The 12395-nt window shown below is 44.4% G+C and overlaps 1 protein-coding gene across 3 annotated transcripts in view; it reads left to right on the forward strand.

Moving 5' to 3' along the window:
- Nucleotides 1-3400: 3400 nt before the first annotated feature.
- The window catches only part of MGA (MAX dimerization protein MGA), a 168554-nt gene continuing 159559 nt past the window's right edge, over nucleotides 3401-12395 (forward strand). Inside the window, exon 1 of one of the 3 annotated variants that reach the window (XM_037739445.1) lies at nucleotides 3401-3510. The gene's annotated coding sequence lies outside the window, so the exon portion shown is untranslated. Of the gene's footprint in view, nucleotides 3511-3723; nucleotides 3801-12395 lie in introns of those variants that run through there. The other 2 variants (XM_037739454.1, XM_037739447.1) reach the window with 2 other exon arrangements.

A 12395-nucleotide genomic window follows, 5' to 3' on the forward strand; every position in this document is an offset into this window, starting at 1 on the left:
TGCTTCAGCCTCCAGAGTAGTGGATTATAGGAACCCACCACCATGCCCTGTTGACTTTTGTATTTTAGTAGGGATACTAAAATGTTTCACAATGTCGGTCAGGTTGGTTTCAAACTCCTGATCTCAGGTGATCCACCTGCCTTGGTCTCCCAAAGTGCTGGGATTACAGATGTGAGCCATCGCATGCAGTCTAATGGTGACTGACTTATTTCACATAGCTTAATGTCTCCCAGGTTTATCCATATTGTCGCCAATGGCAGGGGTTCCTTTTTTATGGCTGAATAGTACCCCACTGCATATACATTTTGGTATTCTGAAATAAACGTTAACATGCAACTGTCATTATAGTGCAATACTTTTATGTTTGTACAGTCTCAAAGAGATAAGGGTTGAACTAGTATAATGGTGGAGGAAATGGAAAGTAGGTATTAAATTTAAAAGACATTTAGGCTGGATGCAATGGTTCATACCTGTAATCCCAGCACTTTGGAATGCCAAGGATAGTGAATTACTTGATGTCAGGAGTTTGCAACCAGCCTGGCCAACATGGTAAAACCCTACCTCTACCAAAAATATTAAAAAATTAGCCGGATGTGGTGGGGCATGCCTGTAATCCCAGCTACCCGGCAGGCTGAGGCAGTAGAATTCCTTGAACCTGGGAGTTGGAGGTTGCAGTGAGCCAAGATTGTGCCATTGCACTCCAGCCTGGGCAACAAGAGCGAAACTCCGTCTCAAAAAACAAACAAACGAAAAAGACATTCAAGTGTTGGGAGCAATAGAACTCTGAGATCAACCAAATGTGGAAAATTGAAGGGGCAGTTGAGGATAATACAGGCTTTGTAGCCTGGCAAACTTATTGGAATGGTGGTGGTATTGCCCATTTACAGGAATGCTGTAGTGCTTGTGTGTGGTGGTGAAGGGACAGACAATTAGTTTGGCTTTGGAAATGCTGTTTCAGATGTCTATGACAAGTTCTGCCTAAGCGAATCCCTCCCTTTTTAAAGGGTAAATGAGGAAGCTAGTAGAGCTTCTACGGAACCACTGGAAGGAGGCCAGGAAGAAAGCATCTGAAATATTATTATATAAAAGAGTGAGTTTTGAGGTGTCTTTACTCTGAGATATTTAAATAAAAAATTTTAGTCTTTTTGAAGTTCAGGCACAGGTGACCCCTCTATAGCCTCTGTCAGCATTATTTTACTGCAATAATGTTTACAGCTCAGCATTTTAAAATGTTAAGAAAAAAAAAAGTGAAGGTGGGAGACAATGTAAATATATGTACCAACAGATGGGCAGTAGTCGCCAAGGAGTCCAAACAAGATCTATGGTAGAATCTGTTAGTGTTCCTCTAGCACTGTCTAGGGGAGAAACAGAATAGTGGAGAAAACAAGATTCAAGAATATGCTGTATTGCAGAGAGCGTAGGGTGCTAGTTCAAATGCAACCTTCCCACTAACTAGTACTCATATTCATAGAGTTCATCCTATTTATCTGGGATTTTGACAGGTATTCTAAATATTTTGAACTGAGAATCATTACGACAATCCAAAGACAATCCAGGCCAGGCATGGTGGCTCATGCCTATAATCCTAGCTTCTTGGGAGGCTGAGGCAGGAGCATCACTTGAACCTGAGAGGTGGAGATTTCAGTGAGCAGAGACTGTGCCATTGCACTCCAGCCTGTGCAACAAAAGCGAAACCCCATGTCAAAACAAACAAACGAACAACACACAAAAAATAAAAGGCAATCCAAATTGCTCTCAATTTGCAGTCAAAGAACTGAAAATCAAAAAGTACAAAAACAGCTGGGTGTGGTGGCTCACACCTATAATCCCAGCACTTTGAGAAGCCAAGGCGGGCAGATCACCTGAGGTCGGGAGTTTGAGACTAGCCTGGCCAACATGGTGAAACCCCATCTCTACTAAAAATACAAAAATTGCCAGGCATGGTGGTGGGCGCCTGTAATCCCAGCTACTCAAGAGGCTGAAGCATGAGAATCACTTGAACCCAGGGGGCAAAGGTTGTAGTGAGCTGAGATCACGCCATTGCACTCCAGCCTAGGCAACAGAGTGAGATGCCATCTTCCAAAAAAAAGAAACTTCAAAAACTTGTTCACCACAGTAGGAGTGCTGGAAGTAAAAGAGCTGTGTTCACATGGATCTGTCTGACTTCAAACCTTGGGCTCTTTCCACTACAGCCAATAGGTCCGGAACCTAGTTGTACATAACAATTGCCTGGAGAATATGTTAAAATACATTTTTCCAGATTCCCACTCAAGACTGACTTAGAAGATGGTAATATTAGTAGAGCACTTTTCTCTGAGTTGTTATATTATATATTATGAAGAATATTGGAATGTTTTATAAACTTCAAGGGTAACATCATATGGTCATAATTTTTTTTTCCTTTTTCTTTACTGTGCTGGGAATTAATTTTTTTAAAATTACATATGATCATCTAATACCCTTTATTTTGATTTTATAGTCAGGGAATAATTTTCTGATAATTAGGCTTATGAAGTACCTTGAAACTAGAAAAGCGGTGCCCCAAACTATATTTGGGCTTCATGACCACATTACAAATTAATACATTTAATTTTTAATCTATAAATAAGAGCTCTTGAGCTTGACCCTCGCTAGTCAAATTCATTCTTCAAGCTTGATCATCTCTTTTGAGAACTGATGAATCCTTCCGAAATTGGCAAAGCTACAGAATGGAGTTCAAAGCAGAAAAGGTGTTAAGTGGGGGTTTTATGGGAGCAAAACATTAGGTTTTGGCCTGAAGGGCAGTTTGTGAATATGTTACAAAATTAATTGGTTCTGATGTACAACCACTTTTTCTGAGTTAGGAGATAGTGTTTTTTTTTTCGTTTCCAACATACCATAGTTTGTATGAGGTGGAACCAGTAACTGTGATTCAGACATGTCCCTGCCCCCTTTAAAATGCCTCCTGTTTTTCCCACTCCCCCTTTCCCCAACAGTGGCAATAAGTTTAGCAAGAAAGGGCTTATCTTCTATCCCAAGGGAAATTCTAAGTACCATTTCCACTCCCAAATAGGGCTCCTAGTTAAGTTGTATTTAAATTAGCATTCTTTTTCACAGGCCAGGAAGGGCTGGCAGTTCATTTGCAGGCAAATACCCTTGCTGTTTTTTTTTTTTTTTTTCTTTAAATCTTCACAAAGTCACTCAGCAGGCGCATACTAAACGCTTCTTCCTTGGAGAAAGGTTAAGCGGTTTCCCCAAGACCACACAGATCAAACAAGTGGGGGGAGGAGGGGCTGAAAGTGACTGGTATACCTCGCCACACTACCATAATTACCCAAACCGTCTCATTCCGGGCTTTCAAGGGGACACGAAAGGAACGCCCGGGAGGTGAGCACCAAGAGATCGGGAGAGGTGGCTTTCCCGGCATGCTCTGCAGCACACCGAGGGGCGCCAGCCGTATCCCGGCGTGCATCGGGGAGCGCCCAAGGGCGATGGTTCCCGGCTCTCGGAGAGGTACGCGAAGTTAAGCCGGTAGGTGCGAGCTTCCTTAGCTTTGAGCCTCTGGTTTCTCGTTTCCTCTTTATGGGTTTAATCCCATAACGGCAGAAAAGGAGGCCCTCTAACCACCCTCCCTTTCCGCGTGCGAACGACTCCTTGCCGCTTCGAGCTCGGTGCCAGGTGATTAGCGGGTAGGGGCGGGCCTGCGACCAGCACGTGACCCGAGCTGGAAGCCAATGACTAGCCGGGTGGTCCAGCAGCGCGAGGATTCCGGGACCCGCGAGCGGAGCGGCGCGTGGGCTGGTTGCGGTCGGCCCTGGCAGGTACGCGCAGGCGCCTTGCTTGCCACGCGCTCAGCCCGTCTCCACGCGCCTAGTGGCGTGTTCTTGGCGCGAAGTGTTAAGAGTCTGGGTGTTTTTGTGAGTTGGGGGGAAGGAGAAGGTTGGGGGGAGCTCAGGCGTCACGTGGACGCCACAGCCAATCTGAGGCCGAGGCGCACCCACAGCTTTCCCCGGCGCCCCGGGGTGCGACGTGTTCAATGAGGTTCGACTGGGCCCTGACGGTCTGAGCGCTCTTTCGAAGCGCGTGTTTCGCCTGTAAAATCTGGCCGCGGCTTTTCGTGGCGTCCCGTTCCGCGGTGAGCACAGACGACAAGTTCTCGGCAAAATGGCTGCTGGAAAGAGTCGCCGGGCAGGGGGAGCGCTGGGGCCGCGTGAAGGTCACATGACGAGGTTGGCAGCGCGTGCTGCTGGCGCGGGGAAGGGGGAGGGTTGGGGGGCGTGGCTGGTCACGTGCCTTCGACTGCGCCGGCCTGTGGTTTTCCAGCGTCTTTGCTGCGGTCGGATGGCCTGCTTTTACTCCTCCCATCTCGAAGCGTGGCAAGCGTCGGTGAGAAGCTGTGTAGTGTATTGGGATGAGCAGAGATCTGGGAATTCGGAGGCCTGGGGTCCAGGCCTTTGGCTGGTTTTGTAATTAGCAAGTCATGTTGCCACTCTCGGCCTCCATTTTCTCATTTATAGTTTAGCTCCGTAGAGGAGATCACCTTTTAAGATCCCTCATACGGCCTCTGACTACCTAACCTCAATTTCATGCAGTTAAAAAAAATTAAATTCTTAACATTTGTAATGAGACAAATCCCCGCCCCCCCCCCAAAAAAAATCCACAGCCACGCCCCGCAGTAACTTAGTCATTACAGTGATGTGGGAAACCTGGTGGAGGTAATTTGTTGTACTATTCTGGGCATGTCTGTCCATCTTTATGAATCCCATTTATCCTTTATAGCTGCTCACGAGCTTATTTCAAAAATACTGTCTTTTAGACATCTGATCCCTGTGTATTTTCTGGGAGTAAATTAAAAGGTAACTACTATTGTCATCACTGTGGAGATGAGGAAATAGTATTTAAAAGGGAAGTACTGATGCCCCATAATGCTGACTAGAAGGACCTAGAAGTTTCTTTTCCACTTGGTGGGCCCATCTTTGTAAAATTTTAGAGACCTGGTACCCACCAACCTTTGGTATTTTTCTTCGTCTCTGCTTTCAGCTCCAGCTCTTCATTTCACCAAAGAAGGGTCAAGGCATTGGTGAAGAAAAACAAGCTTAAATTGTATGTTTTCCATATCACTGCTTATGTTTTATGATGTCTTTGATTTTTCTTAAAATGAGCCTTCGAATTTTGTGGGAACACATCTGGAAAATATTGAGCGGTCGTTATAACTGTCACTTTTGAATAATTATAATATCATCTTTCTGGCATGGTGTTCTAAGTATTTTATACTGTGTTTAATTCATTTAGTTCTCATAACAAACCTACAAGGTAAGTACTCCATTTTACCACTGAGGAAAATAGCAACAGAGAGATAGGGCTGGCGGTTTTACGTAATTCCAACCAGATTTCCTTTTGAATAGTTGACAAAATGATTCTAAAATTTATTTGAATAAGTAAACCTAGAAAGTAAGAAAATTTTTGGAAGAGAAGTATGAGGAAAGGACTTGTGCTAGAGAATATACAAATCTATGATAATCAAAATACAATAGCAACCCTGGAATAGACAGAGTACTAAAACCGAATAGTCTAGAAATACATAAGGCTAGTTAATGTTATACAGGTGATATTTCTTCTTTTTTTTTTTCTACTTTCTGAGACAGAGTCTCACTCTGTTGCCCAGGCTTTAGTGCAGTGGCACGATCTCGGCTCACTGCAACCTCCATCTCCTGGTTTTAAGCAATTCTCCTGCCTCAGCCTCAAAAGTAGATGGTATTACAGGAGTGGGCCACCATGCCTGGCTAATTTTTGTATTTTTAGTAGAGACGAGGTTACACTATGTTGGCCAGGCTGGTCTTGAACTCCTGACCTCAAGAGATCCTCCCACCTCAGCCTCCCAGAGTGCCAGGATTACAGTTGTGAGCCACTGTAGCCCAGCCATAAAGGTGGTGTTTCATATCAGTAGGGAAGGGGTTCCAAAATTACGTTGGAACAATCAACTGTTTGCAGAAAAAATAAAATGGGATTTGTACCCTAAAATTTAAATAAAATCCAGGTGAATTACTTTTTTTTTTGAGATGGAGTTTCTCACTTCTCCTCCAGGCTGCAGTGCAGTGGTCCTCACTGCAACCTCTGCTTCCTGGGTTCAAGCAATTCTCCTGCCTCAGACTCCCGAGGAGCTGGGATTATAGGTAACCGCCACTATGCCTGGCTAGTTTTAGTATTTTTAGTAGAGATGGAGTTTTACCATGTTGGCTAGGCTGATCTGGAACTCCTGATCACACGTGATCCTCCTGCCTTGGCCTCCCAAAGTGTTAGGATTACAGGCATGAGCCCACTGAGCCCAGCTGGATTACACATATATTTTTTGAGAGTCTTGCTCTGTGGCCCAGGCTGGAATACAGTGGTGTGATCTTGGCTCACTGCAACTGTACTTCCTGGGTTCAAGCAATTCTCCTTCCTCATTCAAGCAATTCTCCTTCCTCAGCCTCCACGTAGTTGGGAATACAGGCACGGGCCACCATACTCAGCTAATTTTAGTATTTTTAGTAGAGACGGGGTTTCCCCATGTTGGCCAGGCTGGTCTCGAACTCCTGACCTCAGGTGATCCATCCATCTCAGCCTCCCAAAGTGCTGGGATTATAGGTGTGAGCCACCGTGCCCCGCCCAATTAAATATTAAAATATAAAATGTGAAATCAGAAAATTACTGCTTTAAAAAACTGGGTAAACAGTTTTCCAGTCTTGAAATAGGATAAGGCCAGGTACATGGCTCATCTGTATATTCCCAGGACTTTGGGAGTCCCAGTTGGGAGGATTGCTCAAACCCAGGAATTCAAGACCAGTCTGGGTAACATAGTGAGACCCCATCTCTACAAAAAACTTTAAAAATTAGCTTGGTGTGGTGGCATATCCCTGTTGTTGCAGCTACTCAGGAGGCTGAGATGGGAGGATCACCTGATCCCAAGAAGTTGAGGCTGCAGTGAGCTGTGACGTGTCACTGCACTCCAGACTGGGCCACAGAGCGAGACCCAGGCTCAAAAAAAAAAGTAGGTTGGGCTGTTCTACTAAGCATGACTGTCAAGGCAAATCCATGTAGACAAAGTTTGATGTGGTTATTACATAAAACAGCTGTCTGGTTGGCAGAAACACCATAAAGTTAAAAAAATTTATTAATATTTGTTTATATTTAGTGAGTATTTACTATGTGCCACCCAGCTTTTTTAGGTTTAGGAGATCCAGTAATGAGCAAAGCCTTGCAAATTATGGGGGGAAAAAAAATGAACAAGGCTGATTCAGGAGGATTCCTTGAGGCCAGGTGTTTGAGAATAGCCCAGGTAACATAGTGGGGCTCCATCTCTAAAAACAGTAAAAATAAATTAACAGGGAGTGATGGTCCTATGCCTTCAGTCCCAGCTACTCAGGAGGCTGAGGAGGGAGGATTCCATGAGCCCAGGAATTTGAGGCTGCAGTGAGATATGATAGTGCCACTCTACTCCAACTGAGGTGACAGACCCTGGCTCTAAAATTAAAAAAAAAATAGACCAGGTGCAGTGGCTCATGCCTGTAATCTCAGCACTTTGGGAGGCTAAGGCGGGTAGATGATGAGGTCAAGAGATCGAGACCATCCTGGCCAACATGGTGAAACCCTGTCTCTACTAAAAATAGAAAAATTAGCCAGGCGTAGTGGCGTGTGCCTGTAATCCCAGCTACTTGGGAGGCTGAGTCAGGAGAATCATTTGAACCTGGGAGGTGGGGGCTGCAGTGAGCGGAGATTGTGCCACTGCACTACAGCTTGGCGACAGAGCAAAACTCTGTCTCAAAAAAAAAAAAAAGCCAGGCACTGTGGCTCATGCCTGTAATCCCAGCACTTTGGGAGGCTGAGGTGGGCAGATCACCTGAACAAGGAGAAACCCCTTCTCTACTAAAACTACAAAAGTAGTCAGGTGTGGTGGCACATATATGTAATCCTAGCTTCTCAGGAGGCTAAGACAGAAGAATCACTTAAACCAGGAAGGCAGAGGTTGCAGTGAGCCAAGATTGTGTCATTGCACTCCAGCCTGGGCAACAAGAGCAAAACTGGCCGGGCGTGGTGGCTCACGCCTGTAATCCTAGCACTTTGGGAGGCCGAGGTGGGTGGATCACCTGAGGTCAGGAGTTCAAAACCAGCTTGGCCATCATGGTGAAACCCCATCTTTAAAGAAACATAAATTAAGAGAAAAAAAAAGCAAAAGCCTATCTCATTAAAAAATAAAAATCATAATATGGGATTGGATAAATATGGTGCCGTTAGGCCTGCTGTGGTGGCACACACCTGTAATCCAGCACTTTGGGAGGCCAAGGCGGTTGGATCACTTGAGATCAGGAGTTTGAGACCAGCCTGGTCAACAGGGCAAATCCCTGTCTCTACCAAAAATATAAAAATCTGCTGAGTGTGGTGGCACCTGCCTGTAGTCCCAGCTACCCAGGAGGCTGAGGTGGAAGATTCACTTGAACCCAAAAGGTCAAGGCTACAGTGAGCCATGTTTGTGCCACTGCACTCCAGCCTGGAGTGAGATTCTGTCACACACACACACACACACAGAAATAAGAAATAAATAGCTGGGCTCAGTGGCTCACAACTGTAGTCCCAGCATTTTGGGAGGCCAGAGTGGGCAGATTACCAGGTCAGGAGTTCGAGACCAGCCTGGCCAACATAGTGAAACCCTGTCTCTACTGAAAATACAAAAAATCAGATGGGTGTGGTGGTACACGCCTGTAGTCCCAGCTATTCGGGAGGCTGAGGTGGAAGAATCGCTTTAACCTGGGAGGTGGAGGTTACAGTGGACCGAGACCATGCCATTGCACTCCAGCCTGGGCAACAGAGTGAGCTTCCATTTCAAAAAAAACAAAATTTATTTTAGTTTAGTTTTTGAGATGTAGTCTCATTCTGTCAACCAGCTGGAGAGCAATGGCACTATTTCTGCTTATTGCAGTCTCTGCCTCCTGGGTTCAAGTGATCTTCCTACCTCTGCCTCTTGAGTAGCTGGAATTACAGGTGATTCTTGAGCCTCAGCCATCCAAGTAGCTGGGAATACAGGAGTGTGCCACCACGCTGGGCTAATTTTTTTGTATTTTTTGTAGAGACGGGGTTTCATCATGTTTCTTAGATTGGTTTCCTGAGCTCAAGGGATCTGCTCACCTTGACCTCCCAAAGTACTGGGATTAGAGGCATGAGCCACCATACCTGGACTATTAAGGAACCAATAATGATACATTATTATTATTATTTTGAGATGGAGTTTCACTCTTTCACCCAGGCTGGAGTGCATTGGGATGATGTTGGCTCACTCCAACCTCCACCTTCCAGATCCAAGCGATTCTCTTGCCTCAGCCTTGTGAGTAGCTGGGATTACAGGCACATGCCACCATTTCTGACTGATTTTTGTGTTTTTAGTAGAGATGGGGTTTCACCATGTTGGCCAGGCTGATCTCGAACTCCTGACCTCGTGAACCGCCCACCTCGTTCTCCCAAAGTGCTGAGATTACAGGCATGAGCCACTGTGCCTGGCCCCATGATACATTATTATTATTATTATCTTTTTTAAAGACAAGGTTTCACCATATTGGTCAGGCTGGTCTTGAACTCCCGACCTCAGATGATCCGCCTGCCTTGGCCTCCAAAGTGCTTGGATTACAGGCGTGAGCCACCACGCCTGGCCCGTGATACATTATTATTAACAAAAGTCCATAGTTTATTCAGATTTCCTTTTTATCTAACGTCTCTTTTTTGTTCTAGTATTCCATCCAAGATAACACAGTACTTTTTTTAGTCATGTCTTCTTAGAATCCTCTTGGCTATGATAGTTTCTCATGCTTTCCTTGTTTTTGATGACCTTGACACTTTTGAGGAATACTGGTCAGGTTTTTTGTAGCATGTTACTCAATTGGGATTTGATGCTTTTTTCATCATTAGACTGGCATTAGAGTACTTAGTATCAACATGATTGTCAATATTGATGTGACCTTGATCACTTCGCTGTCAGTTTGGTTTTTAAATATTTGCTTTTCTATAGCTAATATTAAAATTTTTTTTTACTTGCAATATAAAAGTAAATGTTTGTTGATACTCTGCACATGTCTATCAGTAGCATTTATAATAAGTAATACATTGACAAGCCTAATAATACAGAAAGAGGATGGATGTTACAGTCAAGGAAAAATAATGGTGAAGTTGCCTGAAGTGCTAATTGTAGAAAGGAATTAAAGGCATTAGTACTGTATAGCTTATTTTAACAGTCTTTAAGCTGTTTTAGGACTCTGCTCTAAGAGGAACATTCTGATAATCAAGAATTAGATCTAAATTCAAAGGCAGAAAAGGAATTATTCAATTATTCATAATGGGATGAAAATACAAATAGGATAGTTTAGATCAATTTGGTAAAATCTTCCGGCCTGGTGTGGTGGCTCATGCCTGTAATCCTAGCACTTTGGGAGGCCCAGGCAGGCAGATCACCTGAGGTCTGGAGTTCAAGACCAACCTGCCCAACATGGCAAAACTCCATCTCTACTAAAAATACAACTAGCAGGTTGTGGTGGGAGGTGCTTATAATTCCAGCTACTTGGGTGGCTGAGGCAGGAGAATCACTTGAATCTGGGAGGTGAAGGTTGCAGTGAGCTAAGATTGCGCCGTTGCACTCCATCTGGTGCCACAAGAGCGAAACTTCATCTCAAAAAAAAAAAAATTCCAGTTCAACAACAATTAATGAGTCCAACTTTGTGCCAGGTATTCTGCCAGGTGCTAAGGATTGAGCAGTGAACAGAACGAAGTCCATGTCCTCATGGAAGTTATATTTTGGTAGACAGTGAGCTAATAAAAAAGATGATTTCAGGGCCGAGCATGGTGGCTCATGCCTGTAATCCCAGCACTTTGGGAGGCCAGTTGAATTCAGGGCATGTTTTCAGGGTAGAACCAACAAGATTTGCTGATGAGTTGTGGAAGGTGAGTGAAAGAAAGGAATCAAAGATGATTCCAAGGCTTTTAGCTAGAGTGACTGGTGCCATTTACAGAGATGGGAAACAGGAAGGAGCTAGTTTGAATGAAGTGTTTAGTTACATGTTTGCAGCTTGACATGACTACTGTACTAGATATCCAGGAATAGCCATTGAGTAGGCAGTTGGCTATTCGATTCTAAAGCCTAGAGTCAAGGTTAGGGTTGTGGATATACTTTTTCGATGTCATTGATAACAACATTGATGACATTTAAACACAAAGAACTGCCAGTCTAGGCAACATAGTGAGACCTTGTCTCTACAAAGAAAAAAAATTAGCTGGGTGTGGTGGTATGCCCATGGTCCCAGCTACTTGGGAAGCTGATGTGGGAAGATTACTTCAGCCTGGGTGGTCCAGGCTACAGTGAGTCATGATAATGCCATTGCACCCCAGTCTGGGTGTCAGATAGAGACCCTATCTCAAAAAAAACAAAACAAACTACAAACAGAAACATGTAACTGGTTAGGTCGGTTAGGTAGTATAGCAGAGGGCCAATAACTGAGCCCTGAGACTACTGACATCATGGAGGGGAATAGATTATAATATACTTAAATTTCTTTTATATTGGTATCAGGACCAAACTGACTGAGCAACATGTAAACAGTATAACATTGAGTAGCTGGGTGCCCTGGCCCATGCCTGCAATCCCAGCTCTTTGGGAGGCCAAGGCGGGTGGATCACGAGGTCAGGAGTTTAAGAACAGCCTGACCAACACTGTGAAACCCCGTCTCTACTAAAAATACAAAAAATTAGCCAGGCATGGTGGTGCATGCCTGTAATCCCAGCTGCTTGGGAGGCTGAGGCAGGAGAATTGCTTGAACTCATGAGGCGGAGGTTGTGGTGAGCCAAGATCGCGCCATCGCACTCCAGCTTGGGGAACAAGAGCAAACCTCCATCTCCAAAAACAAACCAAAAAACAAAAACCCCATCTCTACTAAAAATACAAAAATTGCTGAAGGAATTAACAGACAGTTCAGAGTAAACAAACAAAAAATACAAAAATTAGCCGGGTGGCGTGGTGGGGTATGCCTGTAATCCCAGCTACTCTGGAGGCAGAGGCTGGAGAATCGCTTGAACCCGAGAGGGGAAGGTTGCAGTTAGCCGAGATCATGCCCTGCACTCCAGCCTGGGCAACAGAGCAGACTCTGTGTCAAAAAAAAGGAAAAACAAAACAAAAAACCCCTCCAAAAACCACTGAATAATGCCTTTATGATTATAATGATACTAGGCTCTTCCTGTTACTTGAATCTTTACGTTTTTATCACTTTTCTGCCTGAAGACTTTTACTTTTCTCTCCATTGTTTGAGGATATAACCCCAGATTTCTTAGCTTAGCATACCAGAGCCTTCATTGGCTGGCTGGACTCTACATCATCTTGCTATTTTTTTTTTTTTTTTTTTTTT

This window comes from Cebus imitator, unplaced genomic scaffold (assembly GCF_001604975.1).
Source record: "Cebus imitator isolate Cc_AM_T3 unplaced genomic scaffold, Cebus_imitator-1.0 Scaffold70, whole genome shotgun sequence".
Classification (NCBI taxonomy): Eukaryota; Metazoa; Chordata; class Mammalia; order Primates; family Cebidae; genus Cebus; species Cebus imitator.